We start from the raw sequence: 16,670 nt of genomic DNA, 5'->3' as shown, positions 1-16,670 counted from the left end.
TAAAGCTCTCCCAAGTACCACTATGAAAGCATGAAACCCATAAATCTTACAACACAAAATTAGTATTATTAAATTAGTAAAATTAGTATCTGCAGTAAAGATTTTTATTTGTAATAATTTATTCTGTTTTGGGAGTGTTTTTTATGTATCTGTATTATATTATACATACACATTAAAAGTGAATCTCTGTCCAAAAAATGCACTCAGTTTACTTTTTACTATGAGCATCATTCATTATTCTCCCCCAGTAATTAAGGTTAGGATATGTATTTTTTTTATTCCAATCCATTCTTCTTTAGCAGCATTTAAATAACCTTTATCAGATTTGATGGTTTTGTTACAGACTTTTCAAAAAAGTGTTTTGCTTTTCTTTCACAAATGTTGGGATTAAATTGTGTTAAAATGTACAAAACAGTGATGTCATGTTTTGAGACAAGGACCCAGGCACAGAGAGACTTGATGAATTTAAAAATCATATGATTTATCTTGCCTGGCTGGGCAGCTCTCTGGGTGCTCAGCACCCCCAAAGCTCTAATCCTAGAATTGCCCCTGTGTGTGACGCATGGTCAGGCTCCCTCTGCTTCACTTATCGACGCGCAGGGTACCCCCCTCGCGTCGAGAATTGACGTGCAGGGTCCTCTCATTGAATACTATAGAGCTCCCTTAACATTGCTTATTGACGACAAGAGATTGCCGCGGAAGAGCCTGTTGTCCGCATATTTATATATTTCCGAAATCACATTGTAGTGATGTATACTGAACACAATAAATTATATAATGTAAACAACTACCTGAAAAACAGGTAGAACGATACTTTTGTATCGTTTATTGCATTTATGGAGGGAGTGGTGTATGCTGGGTAATGGCACAGCTAGCGACTGGGTGACTTTATTTACCCGCTTCGGCTGTTATCAGTCCATACAATGGGCGTTATTAGCACAAATCACTCCCATAGATATGGGCCATCTCCTGCTAGATTGTTCAGAAGGTTGTTATCATCCATCCACTAACAGGAGCGTGGGAAGACTCCAGAATCCACTCTGGCTGGAATCCGGTGGATACAGCAGTGTTTACAGGTAAGACCGTTTAAACGGACAGCATTTATAGAATGACTATTAAAAGTCAGCGAGTGTCAATAATGTTAATGTGGTTATGTTAGTAATACACCGAGTGCTAATATAACAGCTTTAAGATGCATTTGTAGATATTATTACGTGTTTTACCGTCTTTATGGTGCTAGCTTAAAGTTATGGTGTAAACGTTAGCTTATATTGTAGTAAAGCTGTTACTGTTTAAACGATGTTAGCACAGAAATATTAGCTTCTGTCATGACTGATGAAGTTACTAGTTAATAAAGTTTCCAGTAAAGTGCTTAATCGCAGCCACAGATTGACAGCAAATATCTTGATTAGCTTCAGTGCATCTGTAATAGAGATGGCACGATACCACTTTTTTTATGTCCGATACCGATACTGATATCATAAATTTGGATATCTGCCAATACCGATATGAATCCGATGTAGTGTGTTTTTTAATCAATAAAACTGTTTTCTTAATATCTTGCTACATTTTGTATAAGTTCAAACTCAAGTTTAAATAAACAACAACACTAAAGCTATTCTGTTACACCTGTATGTAAAGAATACACTGCACTTACTGCACATATTTCAAAGTTCATGAATACTGATCAATCTAATAAACTTAAACCTACTCCATCCTCCCTATTCTGGTATTTTAAAGAGTACTTAGCAGAAATATTAAGCAACCTAACTAATAGGGTTGCAAACTCCCAGCAAAAAAAAAAAAAAAAATAGGGAAACACCCCCACCCTCCACCTCATGATGCTTAATCGACGTAATCAACTTTAATTTGATGCAGTGTGAAAATAAATGCACAGAAATGAATTATTTTTCAAGAATAATTAAATAGATTCAACATCTTTCTTCAACAGAATTGCAGACTGCACAGATGGTATCTTCCCAAAGGAAAAAATAGTATAGCTTACTAGGGTATATTAGACTTAACAGTTACTATATACAGTAATGGACTTCTATACATTTTACATCATATTAAAACTTTGGGTGTAATATTCGGATAATTATTTATTAAAAGCTAAACATTTTAAATGAGAATAAGAAAGAAAAGTATGTCTTTGTGCCCCTTTTCCCTGTTCATGCCCTATCGGCCCCCCTGGCTAAACTTTGCTAGATCCGCCCCTGCACAGTTACCAGCCGTCAGCTGCGTAGAAAAAGATCCTGGTGTAGAAAGTTATATTAAATAAATTCTAACAAAATATTATCAAGGTTAAACGTGCTGCTGTTGTTCAGCCGCTGGTTTCCTCTTTCTGGCGCGAAGTGGGCCAAAAACAAACAAGAGAGACTAACTCGCAACAGAAAAGCCGATCAGCTGATCATTAAGCAGTTTCATGATTGAAGTAGGAGCAGGAGAGGGAGGGAGAGAGAAGAGGCAGTCGCTCCATAAATCGGTTGTTAAGCTCAATGTGGGAATGCTTTACAAACATTCAGAGATGAACTTACACACTTGCTTTACTTCTCTCTGGGATAACTTCCTCAGAGATGAAATGGTGGTTTGGTAGCGAGGCTTCAAATACACACAGCCGCTCTATCACATGAGCACACTGCTCCAACGTGCTACGGTTATGAGCCGAGTTACGCCATGTCGCAAGTTTTGTAAGGTGCTTTTTTGATATTTAATGGATCGGATTACATTTTTTATTTCTCTCCGATATCCGATCCAGTAATTTACGTCAGTATCGGACCAATACCGATACGTAATATCAGATCGGTCCATCTCTAATCTGTAATAAATATGTGCAAGTTTCAGTGTTTCGTTTAAACTGTATGATACTTATACTGACCCAGGGTCAGTGTAAAATACAATCCTAGCTGGGTGAACAAAGCCTGGCTCCTTTAATCCTGCATGAAAGACCTCAGGATGCAGGTTATTATTACTCTTTCCTGCTGGCACACCTGTCACACCTGAGAGTCAGCTAGATACGTACAGTGACGTGGACATCATGCAAAGACTGCCAGACTCTGTAATACTGCAAATGATCAGTGACTCAAGTTAACACTAAACTTTAAACGGTACCTTTGTGTCTCTGTGTGCTGAACATTTAGGATTGAGTCAGGCTGCATCAGCTGAAGCTGTTATTTGTATATATCAGTATTTTTTTAATTCAGGTGTGGGGAAAATATGTAAGACTGCAGTGAAGCGATGCACCAGATTAATCCCTGGCCAAAGTTATCGTACTTAAATCAGACTACTGATGCATCTACATCAGCCTTTTGTGAGGTCTGTTTAAAGTAGACTTAAAATGAACTGCAGGTTTCTGAGAGGTGGACTGTGAGCACAGAAACACATGTTCACACATACAGCTGCAGCAAACTTACATTAATTTTAAATAGATTTGTTACTCTGATGTCTGTCTCTGTGTTAGTCCTCTGACAGACTGGTGACCTGTCCAGCACTGAAAAAAAGGCCATGTTGGATTTACTTGATTCAATAGTGGACATTTGTTGCACACAAATGTTTTGCTTTGGCAGAAACCTAAACAACTGAGTTAAATCAACACAACTTTTTCATATTCAGTAAACCTGTGCATTTTGTGTTCATAAAACACGATTGAAACATGTTCAGATGAAGTAAGTTGAGCTCTTGGAATATTTTAATCCTTCACAATTTTGTCATTTTATTTCAACACTATTCAATAACTTTTACCCCAATACTACTTGGTCACTTAAATACTACATGTTGTCTTCATATTACATAATGTTCAACAAAATCTACAGTCTGGTTACCATAAAAATTGAATGGATTTACAATGACTACCATCCTCCGGGTTGCAGGAGGGCTGGGAAATAACCCTGAAGTGATAGGTTACGAGGCAGGGTACACCCTGGACAGCTCACCAGTCTATCACATAGAAACAAACAACCACGTGCACTTACATTCACAGGTAATTTAGAATCACCAGTTAACCCTAACTCTAATAACTGCATGACTTTTAACTGTGGGAGGAAACCAGAATACCCAGAGAGAAGCCACTGCAAACTAGCCAGAATGTGGATTTGAACCCAGGACCTTCTTACTGTGAAGCAACAGCACTAACCAGCATGCCAACAATCTAGGAAATACAGGAAAGCTATGATTTCCTGTATTTGATGCAGAATTTTTTTGTTTTTGTCCTCGACAGGTTAATCCACAATAAATAGCAATAGCATGCACGTGGTGTGTGTGTAGTTCTCTGCCTCTTATAACTCTTATAACTCTTATAAAGTATCCTGTCATCTCAACAAGAACAAATTAAGTTTTTGAATTCCATGCAAATCCTACATGATTTAATTACGTTCATAGAAACATGAAATTATTGTGTTCAAATTACAAGGTAGACTTTTTTAATGTAACAACCACCCAATTTACTTTTTTTGGTATACCAAAAAAAGTAGAGGTGGCTGCTCGACTTGACTGAGATGGATGCCTTCCTGAAACCACGATCCAAAGAGTGCGAGACTGAAATCCCGTGCAGTGTCGCGGGATTTAACATTGCTATATTATTGACTTACTTCACTTGAACATGATATGAACAATTTAATCTACCCTCTCTGCATATTATGTAGTTTCTACACTATATAGTTACACTTAACTTTAAAGCATGAGGCAATTGTGTTAAATACACGCAAGATGCTTACGTAAATCCAAGAGCTGGCCAATCCCTTTTTTTCAGTGAGGTGTGTTCTACCTATGACTACTGGGACAGGCTCTAGCCTCTGTAAAAGAAATTTTCTGTTATTCTCATTTAAAGTATTTAAGTGCTTATGCATATGCTTAGTTGTGACACTGTTATAGACTGTTCAGTGAAAGTTTCTAAAACTAGATGAACTTACTTCAGCATCAGCAGTTTGAGAAAACAACTCCCTTTACAGGTGCTGATAAGGCCAAGGGCACCAAACAGCTTAACCATTGATCCGTTTCATAGCGAGACACGTGAAGTGTGGTAGGATCAGTTTGTAACTTCCTCCCTCTTCCTTGGAATGCATAAAGGAGTAGGAGCACCACTTCTGTGGCAGCGCTGACATGACTGAACTGTGATGTTTGATGTGTGTTGGCGCAGTAATAAATAGCTTGATCACAGCTCTTTATGTGTTGCAGACTTTATTTAAAAAATTCCACGACACCCCCCACCCTCCCACTGTAAACCTGAATTGAATATTCAGAAGACATTTGTTTAAATAGTTCTAGAAATCTGAGCTGTTGGTGTGTCCTTGGATTGTGTGGTAATAATATTAGAGCTAGCAATCTTTCTTACTGAATCTCTACCATGAGTCATGTTACCTGAGATTAATTCTATGTTTACCTGACAGCCTAGACAAATGTGCTGTGTGAAGGAAATTAAATTAAATCAGATCTGAACTGTGTACATTTAAGGAACCTGTTCATATTTAATTGAAATATGAACCAGTGATTTTTTGATTGCTGATTCCAAGATAGTCTTTGTGGAAATCCTGTTTGGCTTCTCTTTTCTGTTTTCCAGAACAGTTCTCCACAGTCACTGTCCACATGGGTCAGTGGGACCAAGAAGCACTCTGCTAATGTGTGGACTCTGACCAGCAACATCCAGCAAGACCCAGACAGCGTTTTCTATCTCCCAGCTAGAGTTTTTTGTTTGTCTGTGACTGGAGAGTCAGATTTTTTTGAGCTTCACACTTGCAGAGGTAAGTCAGTTTGCTGAGATCCCTCCCACCCTGGCTTTTATGTGCTAGATTTCTTATCTGAAACAGTAATATTTCAGTGACTGCTGCTTATACCACAGGTTAATACACTCTACTGATCCCTGATAGGAGAATCAACAATTTTGCCAACAAAGAAGCCTGGTGGATGTTTGTTTACAGTCTGATGATGGGACATCATACTCTGCATCTTTAAAGTTTGTCTCTTGATTATTATTCATACCCAGTAATGTGAAGTATGCTTATATCTACTATAACTGAACCAACCTGGTGCTCTTCATTTATGGAGGCTGTTGAGTCTGAATGTTGGATGTTGTGTATCTCGTGTTCTCTGGGCTTTGTTGTCCTCAGTCTTTTTGCAGGATCAGAAAACAAAACCAGGAGGTGTGTAAATGTTTCTTCTCCATGATGTTTCTTCAAATGTTTCTTCTGGATGATGATATGACTGTGACACGGGATGCCACATTTGGTCTTGTGATGAAGCAAAGCTCAGGAAGAAGTGTGATTAAATGGTACCCACATGTGTGCTGCTGAGAAGGATGTACAGGGGCACCTGCAGCTAAATCCAAGCTTCAGGTTAGTTGTAGTTGCAGAACGCTATAGGACTGAGACAGCTGAGGCATCAAATGTTTGATTAAACGGATGAAAAGTTTCTTCCCTATAATTATCACTTCTTAAAATATGTAGCGACTTCAAGTCTGTCAGCATGCTCAGAATGTGACAATATATTTTTGTTCAATATTTAATTTCTTTCAGTTGCAATTGCTAAATGAAAAAAAATAAAAATATATTCTTATAATTTAGCAAACTAATTTAGCAAAAACTATATATACATATATCTGTATTAGTTTTAATAAATTAATTTGACACCTGTATTGAAAATACCATATTGTATTCATACAGAATCAGTATGGTATCATTGTTTGTCTGTTCACTGATTGTTGAAACTAAGAGCTAGTTTGATCTGTTTAGATCTAAAGTATCCAAAGTTGAGCTCTGATGTTTCTTCACCCCTGTGTGTGTGATATTTGATTTCCTACATGCTGGCAGAGCAGAGCGGCCATTTGTGCTCACAGATGGAGGCGGTGTGGAGAGATGGTGGTGTTTCCTCAGAAGAACCAGCAGAGTCACAAAGGACACCAGTCCATCTCACCACCTTGACTTGCTGACTGATGCTCGTCTGCACTGCACAGAGGAAATCAACAGACCGAGGTTTGTCCAGTGACGCGTTATGAAATGTATATTTGTTTTATGCTTACAGATATGTTTTTCTTGACAGAGGCTCTGCAGAGGTTAGACAAAGCAGAGAAAATATGTGCTTTACATTTTACTGTGATTTATTGAGATATTTGTTGCCTGATGTTCAGCAGGAATGGAGAAATAGAATCAAAGGGAGATGTTTTTGATGTTTTTGTAATGATGTAAGTAAATCTTCAATATTATTTATTTGCTTGGTTATATTAGGAGTGTTTCTGAGTGAGGGAGAGAGGAGTCATCATCCAGGTAAAGTGACGTGGATCAGTGGATACACTTGTCTCCCCTTTAAAGGAGACAATCCAAGTCACCCTTAAATGATAGTGCTTTCAAATACACAAACATTTTTAAAGGACAAAAATGAACATCCAACTTTGACTGTAATACAAAATAAATCTTTGCATGTGTGTTTTCAAACTCTCAGATGGGCAGGATATCAGTCTTGGACTATCCAACCTGCCGGAGCAGCACTGAATGATCACCACACATGAGCATGTTCCTGCAACATTTAGCATCTGATCCTTCATCTGTGTGCTTCTGCTTTTGGTAAGTAGAGTTACCCAACTCCAGTAACTCTAAACACATGCCATTCATTTCTAACGGCCTGGTTACTTCCTGTCAGTTACTTTAGAAACCACGTGGTCACCTGACCTAACACTGTTTCTTCTTCTTCCCCTTAATGTTGAAGTGTCAAATGTCAAACAGCTAGAGAGGAAACTACACCAGTGTACTGGGATGTTTCAGCAACACGTGCCAGATGCTGTTCCTTCATGGTGACATCACCAGAGACAGCCCCGCCCACCTCAGGACCTCGCCATTGATCATGATGATTATAATGATGACAGCGAGCAGAACTAAGACTGTAAAAATCCACGACCAGAATGTTTAGATGCTTTCTAATTATTAATGAATACTGAGTTTTTGTCTCTCTTTCTTTTTTTTACCTCATTTGTTACTAACAAAGTTCACCAAACTCACACAGTTTACATTCTGTATGTTTCCATCAAGGTTTATTTTCTTAGAAATCATAGTTTTTCTCCTTTTCTCTTTTTCTCTTTTGTAATTGATGATAATTCAGTGAATATACTGTGCTGCTTCATTTTATTGCATCTCACATTGCTTTAAGTTTTTCAGAGTCCAGTTATTTTTTTACTGTTGTTTGAATTCTCTAAATGTTTGACCCTGTAGACTGTTTGGTGGACTGCTTGTCTTCCTGTTTGTAACCGCCGCCTGTTTTTGACTAAAGATTTGGATTTCTGACTTTAACACGGCCTCTGCGTGTCCTCCCTTTGTGTTCTCTTCCTCTGTGAATGTGTTGCATGTGTCACAGATTCATTTTATTAACAGCTTTCCCACAGTGAGTTGCATCAGCATTCATTCACAGCACATTTCAGAAGGATTTAGATTAATACAGTGATCTTATAGTCAGAATTATCCTGACAGAGTGCCACTGTAAATTATCTTTCATCAGGTAAATTTTAAAGTTCAGTATTTCAAAGCAGGAGTTATGAAGAATCATATTGGCATTAGGACTGTAACAATATGTACTTACAAAGTCAAAGTTTTTTAATTATAGAATATTGGAAGACAATCAACTTTTAGTGTTTTCCGCATATTAATTATTCTGAAATAGAGACTGTGACCCTAACTGTACAGAAGCACTAAACAACTGACAATCTAACAGACATCATTGGCCTGAGCCGTCATGCACAGTGAGTCTGATCCTTTGCTGTGAGAGTATGACAAGCATGTTTCTGGTCAGTTTGGAAGAAATAATATCACAATGTTGATCTTTTTTTCAATATTTCTTCTCTTTTACAACATAAACTGTGATCAAAGCTACTTATGTTCACAGCAATATAATAATACTGACAGTCCAGGGCATTGTGGTCTGTTGAGCTAGGGTTAGGGTTAGCAATTCAGACATATGTAATCAATATTAAATGTCTCTGACGTGGGCCACTGTCCGCAGTGTTGGGAAATCCATACCTGGCTGGAACGAGTCAAGGTAGGTGAGCATCCACGAGAAGACACAGCAGATGCATCCTACTAATACTGACAGGACCAGGAGACTCCAGAAACCGAGCATCTTCTCTTCAGTGCCATCCTCTCCTGTCACCCTCTCTGCCCGCAGCTCTTTGAGTATGGGGTAGATAAGGGCGCAGAGAAACCCTTATTACTAATTTGTATTATAATTCAATTTTCATGAAATATTCATATTCAGTATCGGTCCTTTTATATTATAACCACGTATCCACCCAGGCTCATGGTGGGGCAGGGCTCTGTCCTGGGATGCTTGAGTACAAGGTAATGTACACCTGGCCAGGTATCCAGTCTGTCAGAATTGTTTTCAATATTTGGTTCAAAAACATGAGTGACAACAAAAATCCAACTAGGATTCTTGCATATGATGAATGAAGTCTGTCTTTGACTGTATTGTCCAGCTGATCCCCAGCAGGTGAACCTTATTAATGACATAACACGCCAACAATGTAAAAAATTAAACAGCAACAGTCTAAATGTAAAGTGCATTCTAAACTCCTCTTCAATAAATTATATGCAAAGAGTCATTCAGGACTGTAAAACATGAACTACAGAACCCAGAGTCTTCATCATTAAATCTCTGGTTGCTTCATTTTTCTATCGTATATCAGATACTTTAAAGGTTAGGTTAGGTAACGTTGCATTCTCATGGTGAGGCAAAGTGCTTTATGTGTGTGTGTGCGTGTCATGAACGGCTATAAAAGGCCTATAATTAAAGAACAAAGCGGTGTTTGACTTCGAGTTGCGGCAGACTGTCACTACTTGTAAATGGAACGCAGCCTTCCATTAAAGAGTTCAAGAACAAACCGTAGCTGCACTAATATTACACATCTGGATCGTTGTGGTGAACAGACATGTTGCTTTTAAAACCACATGCAGTGTGTGACCATGACTGTTCACTGAGACCATAAACGCCACTTCGCTGAAGCATTCTTCTTCTTCTTCTTCTTCTTCTTGCCATTAAATTGGAAGCAGACAGAGCACGAGCTGTTTGATCTACTGAAAGGAAAAAGCAGAACATCTGAGCTGAAACCAGTCAGCTGAAATCATTAAGACAGGAACAATCATTCAATGCAGTGTCTCAGGTAGCTTAGCCTGTTACAACTGTTGATACAAGCTAAATACGGTTAACACACAGTGTCAGGAAATTCCAGTGTGGGAACTAGTGACTTTAGGTTTGTAGTCATTTAACTTTCATCCATTCATTCATTCATTTAATTCAAGAGGAAGAAATGTCAAGTTGGTGTAGGCTGGTTACATGCATTTGGTCCCATGCTGTCTTTAACTAAATGACTTGGTTCATTTTATGGCTGGGCTGTATGTGGGGTTATATCATGTTATTTGGGCAGGAGTACCTGTCCCCTGTTAGACTTAGAAAGTTTCTCCATAAGTAGAGTTTCTAACTCTTCTAGCACATCTGTGGCTGACATCTTTTTGGTGGCTCTTTTTACCCCACACTGGTTGTGAGTGTGTAAATAGCCCCACTAGTTCTTTTGGGTTGCAGTTAACTTGGGAGGAAGGGGTGTGTCTGCCATGACTAGATGAATAACAATTATCTGGGATACATAAATTTCATAATGCATGCATATATCTCTATCAAACCTGGCCTGAGTGCTGCCATTTTTTACATTCAGTTATTTCTTTGATGAATCTAAATAATGAATGTGTTACAGTTAAAGTGAAACACTGGTCAGTGTAAATGGTTCATTGGGACACAGAAACCTTTAAATTAAACCTGATATCTAGTGTCAAACAATATCAAAGCTGTAAAAGATGTTTACAGTCAGAATTTATAAAACTATGATTGTAAATAAATTCAAACAACTGAGCTTTTCTCTTTGTGCTGAATATCAACACTGTGATTTCTTAGACTGTAAGCTTTACTTGCTGCCACTCCAAATGTCTTTTGATAACAAGAAAAAAATACATTTTCAGTACATGGCCTGAAGTTCTTCTCCGACATCTTCTGCCATCAGCTTTGTCTGCTGGTTTGAAGACAATAAACCACAAAAAAGATGATTTAGTCACTTTGTCTGCATCATGCAGCTCGAATGTGTCGTGTAACGATGTTGAATAGCTGTCGTTATCCCTCTGCTGTGTCAGTAGAATTGTACTGTACAGCATCTCATTGATATGTGAGGAATGCTAATGTAACACGATAACAGACTTACATCATTAAAATATAAAGGGCAGGAGATATTTAGATATTTTTTTATATTTATATTACATTTTATAGCTGACGGATATTACTAAATAGAATTTACTAAATAGCTGGATGAACATAAAAAATATGTCTATAATCACAAATGACCATGAGAGCCAGTAGAATTAATTCGACTGGACACTCAAAAGATGTCCTTAAATGCTCTTTAAGTGGCAGAACAAACGAACAAACAGTTAATCGCTTACTTGAGATGAAATCTGCTCAGCTACTTTGAAAACAGCTTCTAACTGGTTCCTCCTTTAACAGGATGACTGCTCAGGGGTAAGGCCATCATGCAATCCAGCAACCTTTATGGTTCTGCTTTGATTCACCAGGAACTATTAGGGAAACCTTCCAGCGCCTGTGAAAGACACAGGCATAAACACAAACATTTATTAACATGTTCCACAGTCTTCCAGTTTGATTTTCTCATCCTGTGGACAACAACGTACAGAGATGCAGGTTTATTGTTAACTTTTGTAAGGTTTATTTAGTGAACATATCCAGCTGCAGCTCCACTGTGACCCTGAACTGGATAAGCACTTAAAAAAATGTGTCAATAAATGGACGTACATCAACTTACTATATTTATCCAAACAGACTGGACCAATAATGCTTCACTGAGTAGAGACTTTAACAGACTCTTCTATGTAAGAATGTCTCGTGCTGATAGACCTGCAAACTTGACAACAAAGGTTTTTCAGACTGCATGTAGCTATCCTCTATGTCAGCTAACACATTTACATTTATGTCACACTTATTTCTGCTTTCCCATTTTATAATTATTACTTACATTTTGATTAGATACCTTGAGTTTGTAAATGATCAGATTACATAATTGGAATACAATGTATCCAATTCAGGGTTGCGGGAGGATGAAGCCTATCCCAGCTGAGACAGGACAAAGACAGGACAGGCTGCCAGTTTATTGCAGGGCTAACACAATAAGTGTAACAGAAAATCCACTTAAATGTTTGATATTTCTTATAATAATCATAATTATGACTATTATTGAAAGGTTTCTTTATAAATACATTTTGATTTTTTATAACCCCTAAAATATAAACCTGAGCTGTTTCAGATTCTGACCTCTGACCTCAGTGACCAGGCTGTGTCCTCACTGCAGCTCCCTCTTGGAAGTACGTCTGCTTCTTGTCTTCCCCCAGTGTTGACCGCCTGCCCTTAATATCACGTACTGTAACTGAGGAACAAAAAAGGACAAACACTTGCCTTCATTTAAGAAGTACATTCATACAGAGGTAATCTATGGAAACACACTAGTTCACCCTTTTGGGAGGAATCAGTTCCTGTGAAACATTTCTGTAAATGAACATCATTTAATCTTCAAATGTTTCTGAGCCGTCTTCAACCTGCTTTTAACACATTAAAGTCCCAATGAATAAAGTCAATGCAGCCTGACTCAATCCTAAATGTTCAGCACACAGAGACACAGAGGTACCGTTTAAAGTTTAGTGTTAACTTGAGTCACTGATCATTTACAGTATTACAGAGTCTGGCAGTCTTTGCATGATGTCCAAATCACTGTAAGCTTCTAGCTGACTCTCGGGTGTGACAGGTGTGCCAGCAGGAAAGAGTAATAATAACCTGCATCCTGAGGTTTGTCATGCAGGATTAAAGGAGCCAGGCTTTGTTCACCCAGCTAGGATTGTATTTTACACTGACCCTGGGTCAGTATAAGTATCATACAGTTTAAACGAAGCACTGAAACTTGCACATATTTATTACAGATGCACTGAAGCTAATCGAGATATTTGCTGTCAATCTGTGGCTGCAATTAAGCACTTTACTGGAAACTTTATTAACTAGTGACTTCATCAGTCATGACAGAAGCTAATATTTCTGTGCTAACATCGTTTAAACAGTAACAGCTTTACTACAATATAAGCTAACGTTTACACCATAACTTTAAGCTAGCACCATAAAGACGGTAAAACACGTAATAATATCTACAAATGCATCTTAAAGCTGTTATATTAGCACTCGGTGTATTACTAACATAACCACATTAACATTATTGACACTCGCTGACTTTTAATAGTCATTCTATAAATGCTGTCCGTTTAAACGGTCTTACCTGTAAACACTGCTGTATCCACCGGATTCCAGCCAGAGTGGATTCTGGAGTCTTCCCACGCTCCTGTTAGTGATCCTCCATCTGGATGGATGATAACAACCTTCTGAACAATCTAGCAGGAGATGGCCCATATCTATGGGAGTGATTTGTGCTAATAACGCCCATTGTATGGACTGATAACAGCCGAAACGGGTGAATAAAGTCACCCAGTCGCTAGCTGTGCCATTACCCAGCATACACCACTCCCTCCATAAATGCAATAAACGATACAAAAGTATCGTTCTACCTGTTTTTCAGGTAGTTGTTTACATTATATAATTTATTGTGTTCAGTATACATCACTACAATGTGATTTCGGGAATATATAACTATACGGACAACAGGCTCTTCCGCGGCAATCTCTTGTCGTCAATAAGCAACGTTAAGGGAGCTCTATAGTATTCAATGAGAGGACCCTGCACGTCAATTCTCGACGCGAGGGGGGTACCCTGCGCGTCGATAAGTGGAGCAGAGGGAGCCTGACCATGCGTCACACATTTGACGAGTTGGGAGTGAGAACGTGTTGTTGGGTTTGGGTTTAGTCCATCCAGATGAGCCATCTTACCCACCCAATCATAAAAGTGCAGAGCAACTAGTGAAGAAGTCACACACAAACAGATAACCGTCTCTCACTCATGCAAATGAATCCTTCTTTTTTTTATGAGTTTTTTTTGTACATTTAGCCTAGGTTCAGTGAGATTTTGCTTCGATTTCACATGTGAACTGAACATGACAGAAACATCTGTGCTGTAAGATATGATTCATGCTCTATCTCATCACTAATATATTTAATGTAACAAAACATAAATTACTGACATGCTTTGGTGTTTTGGTTGGTAATAAAAAAGTGGTTAATTCTGTTACACCCATCTCTGATTTTCCCTCATTTGCTCCTTTTCTCACTGGCTGCAGGGAGCTGAGGGAGGGCATGTATTATGTTTGCAGTGATATGTATGTTACAGTAGTGAGTTTTTAGCTTTAATATTCCTTTGTTCTCTGAACGAGCGGAACAAAAACATGAAAGCAAGCTCCATATTTAATAAGAACCTTTATTCTTCCCCTGAAACATAAAAATATTTTATTTACACGTGAAGTGTATCAGACGTTTATTAAAAACCTTACATGTGTTTCATATTTTACAGCATTTACTGACTTACAGCTGAATTAGTCAAGAATTTGGACAGGTTTCTTCACATTGAAAGCAAAGTTGTGTCTGTTGAGTCCTTCAGTAACTGTTCTGTTCTGGAGCCTGTAGAAACCTTCACAGAGATGCTTGTCATGCTTGTTTTACAAGAATCATCTGCTGCTCAGAGATGCCAACAGGAACCAGTCAGTAGTTTCTCATCCAAGTTACCTACCTGTAATTTCTAGATCCCTATCCAAACCCAGCAGGGTACCTGCTTTGCAGGTGTCAGTATATATAGAAGTATAACATGTTGAAGGAAAAACGATCTTAATCTTATTTAGTGATCAAATGTTTTGGTGAGTCTATACAGGAACTTTTTATTCCCCTAGAATTCCGCTAGAATAGAAGATTTGGTTCTCCAAATCGATTTAGATTAGGCCTTCAAAATAAAAGTGTCACTAATGGAGTGTTGTTCCTGCATCTAGAGAAGGGATTCCCCTGGTGGGCCATGAAGGTACTGCAGCTGGGCCTCAGTATTAACAGACATTTCATTTGAAATATATATACAGTGAGAAATTTATACACGTGTATTCATTTAAATAAAAAGTTCATTAAAACTGAAAATAGGAGGCGGATGCTTTGTGATATTACTCATAACTCTACATTTACTGCTCTTGAACTGACGTTTGTATCCCTGTGGAGGATGAGTTACACATTGGCACCAAACACTTGACTGGGTAGCATTAGCAATTTATAGCCAACAGCCTAGCTTGTTTATGGTTTTTTGAATAATATTTTAAGAAATAAACTCTCTCTTGTATTTTGATTGAAGTGAAGATTTAAGATGAAATTATCTGTTTTTTTAAGTGGGCCGCAGGACTCCGCCACTGGTCAAGAGTCCTGGGCTTAAACCCGGGTTGTTTTTTCAGAAGCCCGGGGTCTTTTGGAGTGTCATTTGTTTCATAGTTAGATGCCTGGCTGACAACTGTATTAAACAAAAACTACACACAATATTCGAAGCACATAGTGCACACTGTGGGAATTTACCCCTAATATTGGTATGATCCGAACTCAAGCTCAAGCGACTGAGCAAGGGGGCGGGGGGAGCTGCTGCCTGCAAGTTTGCTGTTGGAGAAGTGGAGACAGGCAGACGGAGGAGAACTGAAGTTTGACCAGGTACCAAAGCAAATCATCCGAAATAATGTAAATATGACGGTGTATCACGAAAGATTGATGTCAAATTGATCACTTGACCCATATTACATTACTTGCTCTTCGAGTGAATCAACAAATGGCGAAATGAAAAGCTGAACAACAACAATGCTGTTTTTTCAGTCCTAGCTTACCAGTATGTTTATTTCATATTTTCAGTTGTTACCTTCCACAGCTAAATAAAACACTCTAAATCGGTTTCAGTTATGTACTGATATGCAAGAATGGACATAAGGAGCTTCTTTCAAAGAACAAACTCAGGTAAATGTTATTTTATATATTATGCTTTGTATGTTGTTCAGTATATTTCTATGCAAAACAAGAGGAATTTCAATACACAGCAGTATATTCACAGTTGAAACCAGATATTTACATACACTTTATGGAAAAACATAAAAACATTTTTTTTTAACTGTACAACATCAAATTAGAGTAAACTTGTTTCGGATAAATAAATATTGAAATATCTTTTGAATTAGTTAAATGTCAGAATAAAGAGAGACAGAGCTGTCTATTTTTTTAGCACTTTCATCAAATTTAGGAGTACATATACACTAAGTTTATTGTTAATTAATAAGAAAACTGCAGACGATTTCATTCTGAGCTTAAGAAGCTTCTGATGGGTTAGTAGAGTCCATGTGAGTAAATTGGTGGCACACCTGTGGATGCATATAAGGCAAAACACAGAGCCTGTTTCTGTGACATGGGAAAATCAAGAGATGTCAACCAAAACACCAGGAAAAGAATTGTGGAGCTCCATAAGTGTGGCTCAATTTTGAATACAATTTTGGTGACATTTGTAATTAAGAAATACAGACAATTTCTCTCTTTACTCTAAAATTTAACAAATGTTTTTTTTTATATTTATCAATCTAAAAAAATAAACATTTAGTCTGATTTGATGTTACAATACAAAAAGTGTTTGTGTTTTTATCTGAAGACTGTGTA

The 16,670-nt window shown here is 37.9% G+C and overlaps 2 long non-coding RNA genes across 2 annotated transcripts; one reads left to right on the top strand and one right to left on the bottom strand.

Annotated features, from left to right (window-relative positions):
• Positions 1-1,004: 1,004 nt before the first annotated feature.
• Positions 1,005-7,807, top strand: LOC146499250 (uncharacterized). Its single transcript, XR_014870239.1, has 7 exons — positions 1,005-1,076; positions 5,555-5,735; positions 5,834-6,326; positions 6,801-6,962; positions 7,215-7,253; positions 7,429-7,550; positions 7,693-7,807. It is a non-coding gene; the product is annotated as an uncharacterized LOC146499250 (long non-coding RNA).
• On the bottom strand, positions 7,692-13,700 carry LOC146499249 (uncharacterized). The gene is made up of 4 exons (XR_014870246.1): positions 13,346-13,700; positions 12,340-12,451; positions 11,457-11,611; positions 7,692-11,032 (listed from the first exon to the last, which is right to left on the bottom strand). It is a non-coding gene; the product is annotated as an uncharacterized LOC146499249 (long non-coding RNA).
• Between the last annotated feature and the right edge of the window lie 2,970 nt (positions 13,701-16,670).

This window comes from Neolamprologus multifasciatus, chromosome 17 (assembly GCF_963576455.1).
Source record: "Neolamprologus multifasciatus chromosome 17, fNeoMul1.2, whole genome shotgun sequence".
NCBI lineage: Eukaryota > Metazoa > Chordata > Actinopteri > Cichliformes > Cichlidae > Neolamprologus > Neolamprologus multifasciatus.
The sequence above is the reverse complement of the archived record's forward strand: the minus strand, read 5'-3'. Positions and strand labels throughout refer to the sequence as shown.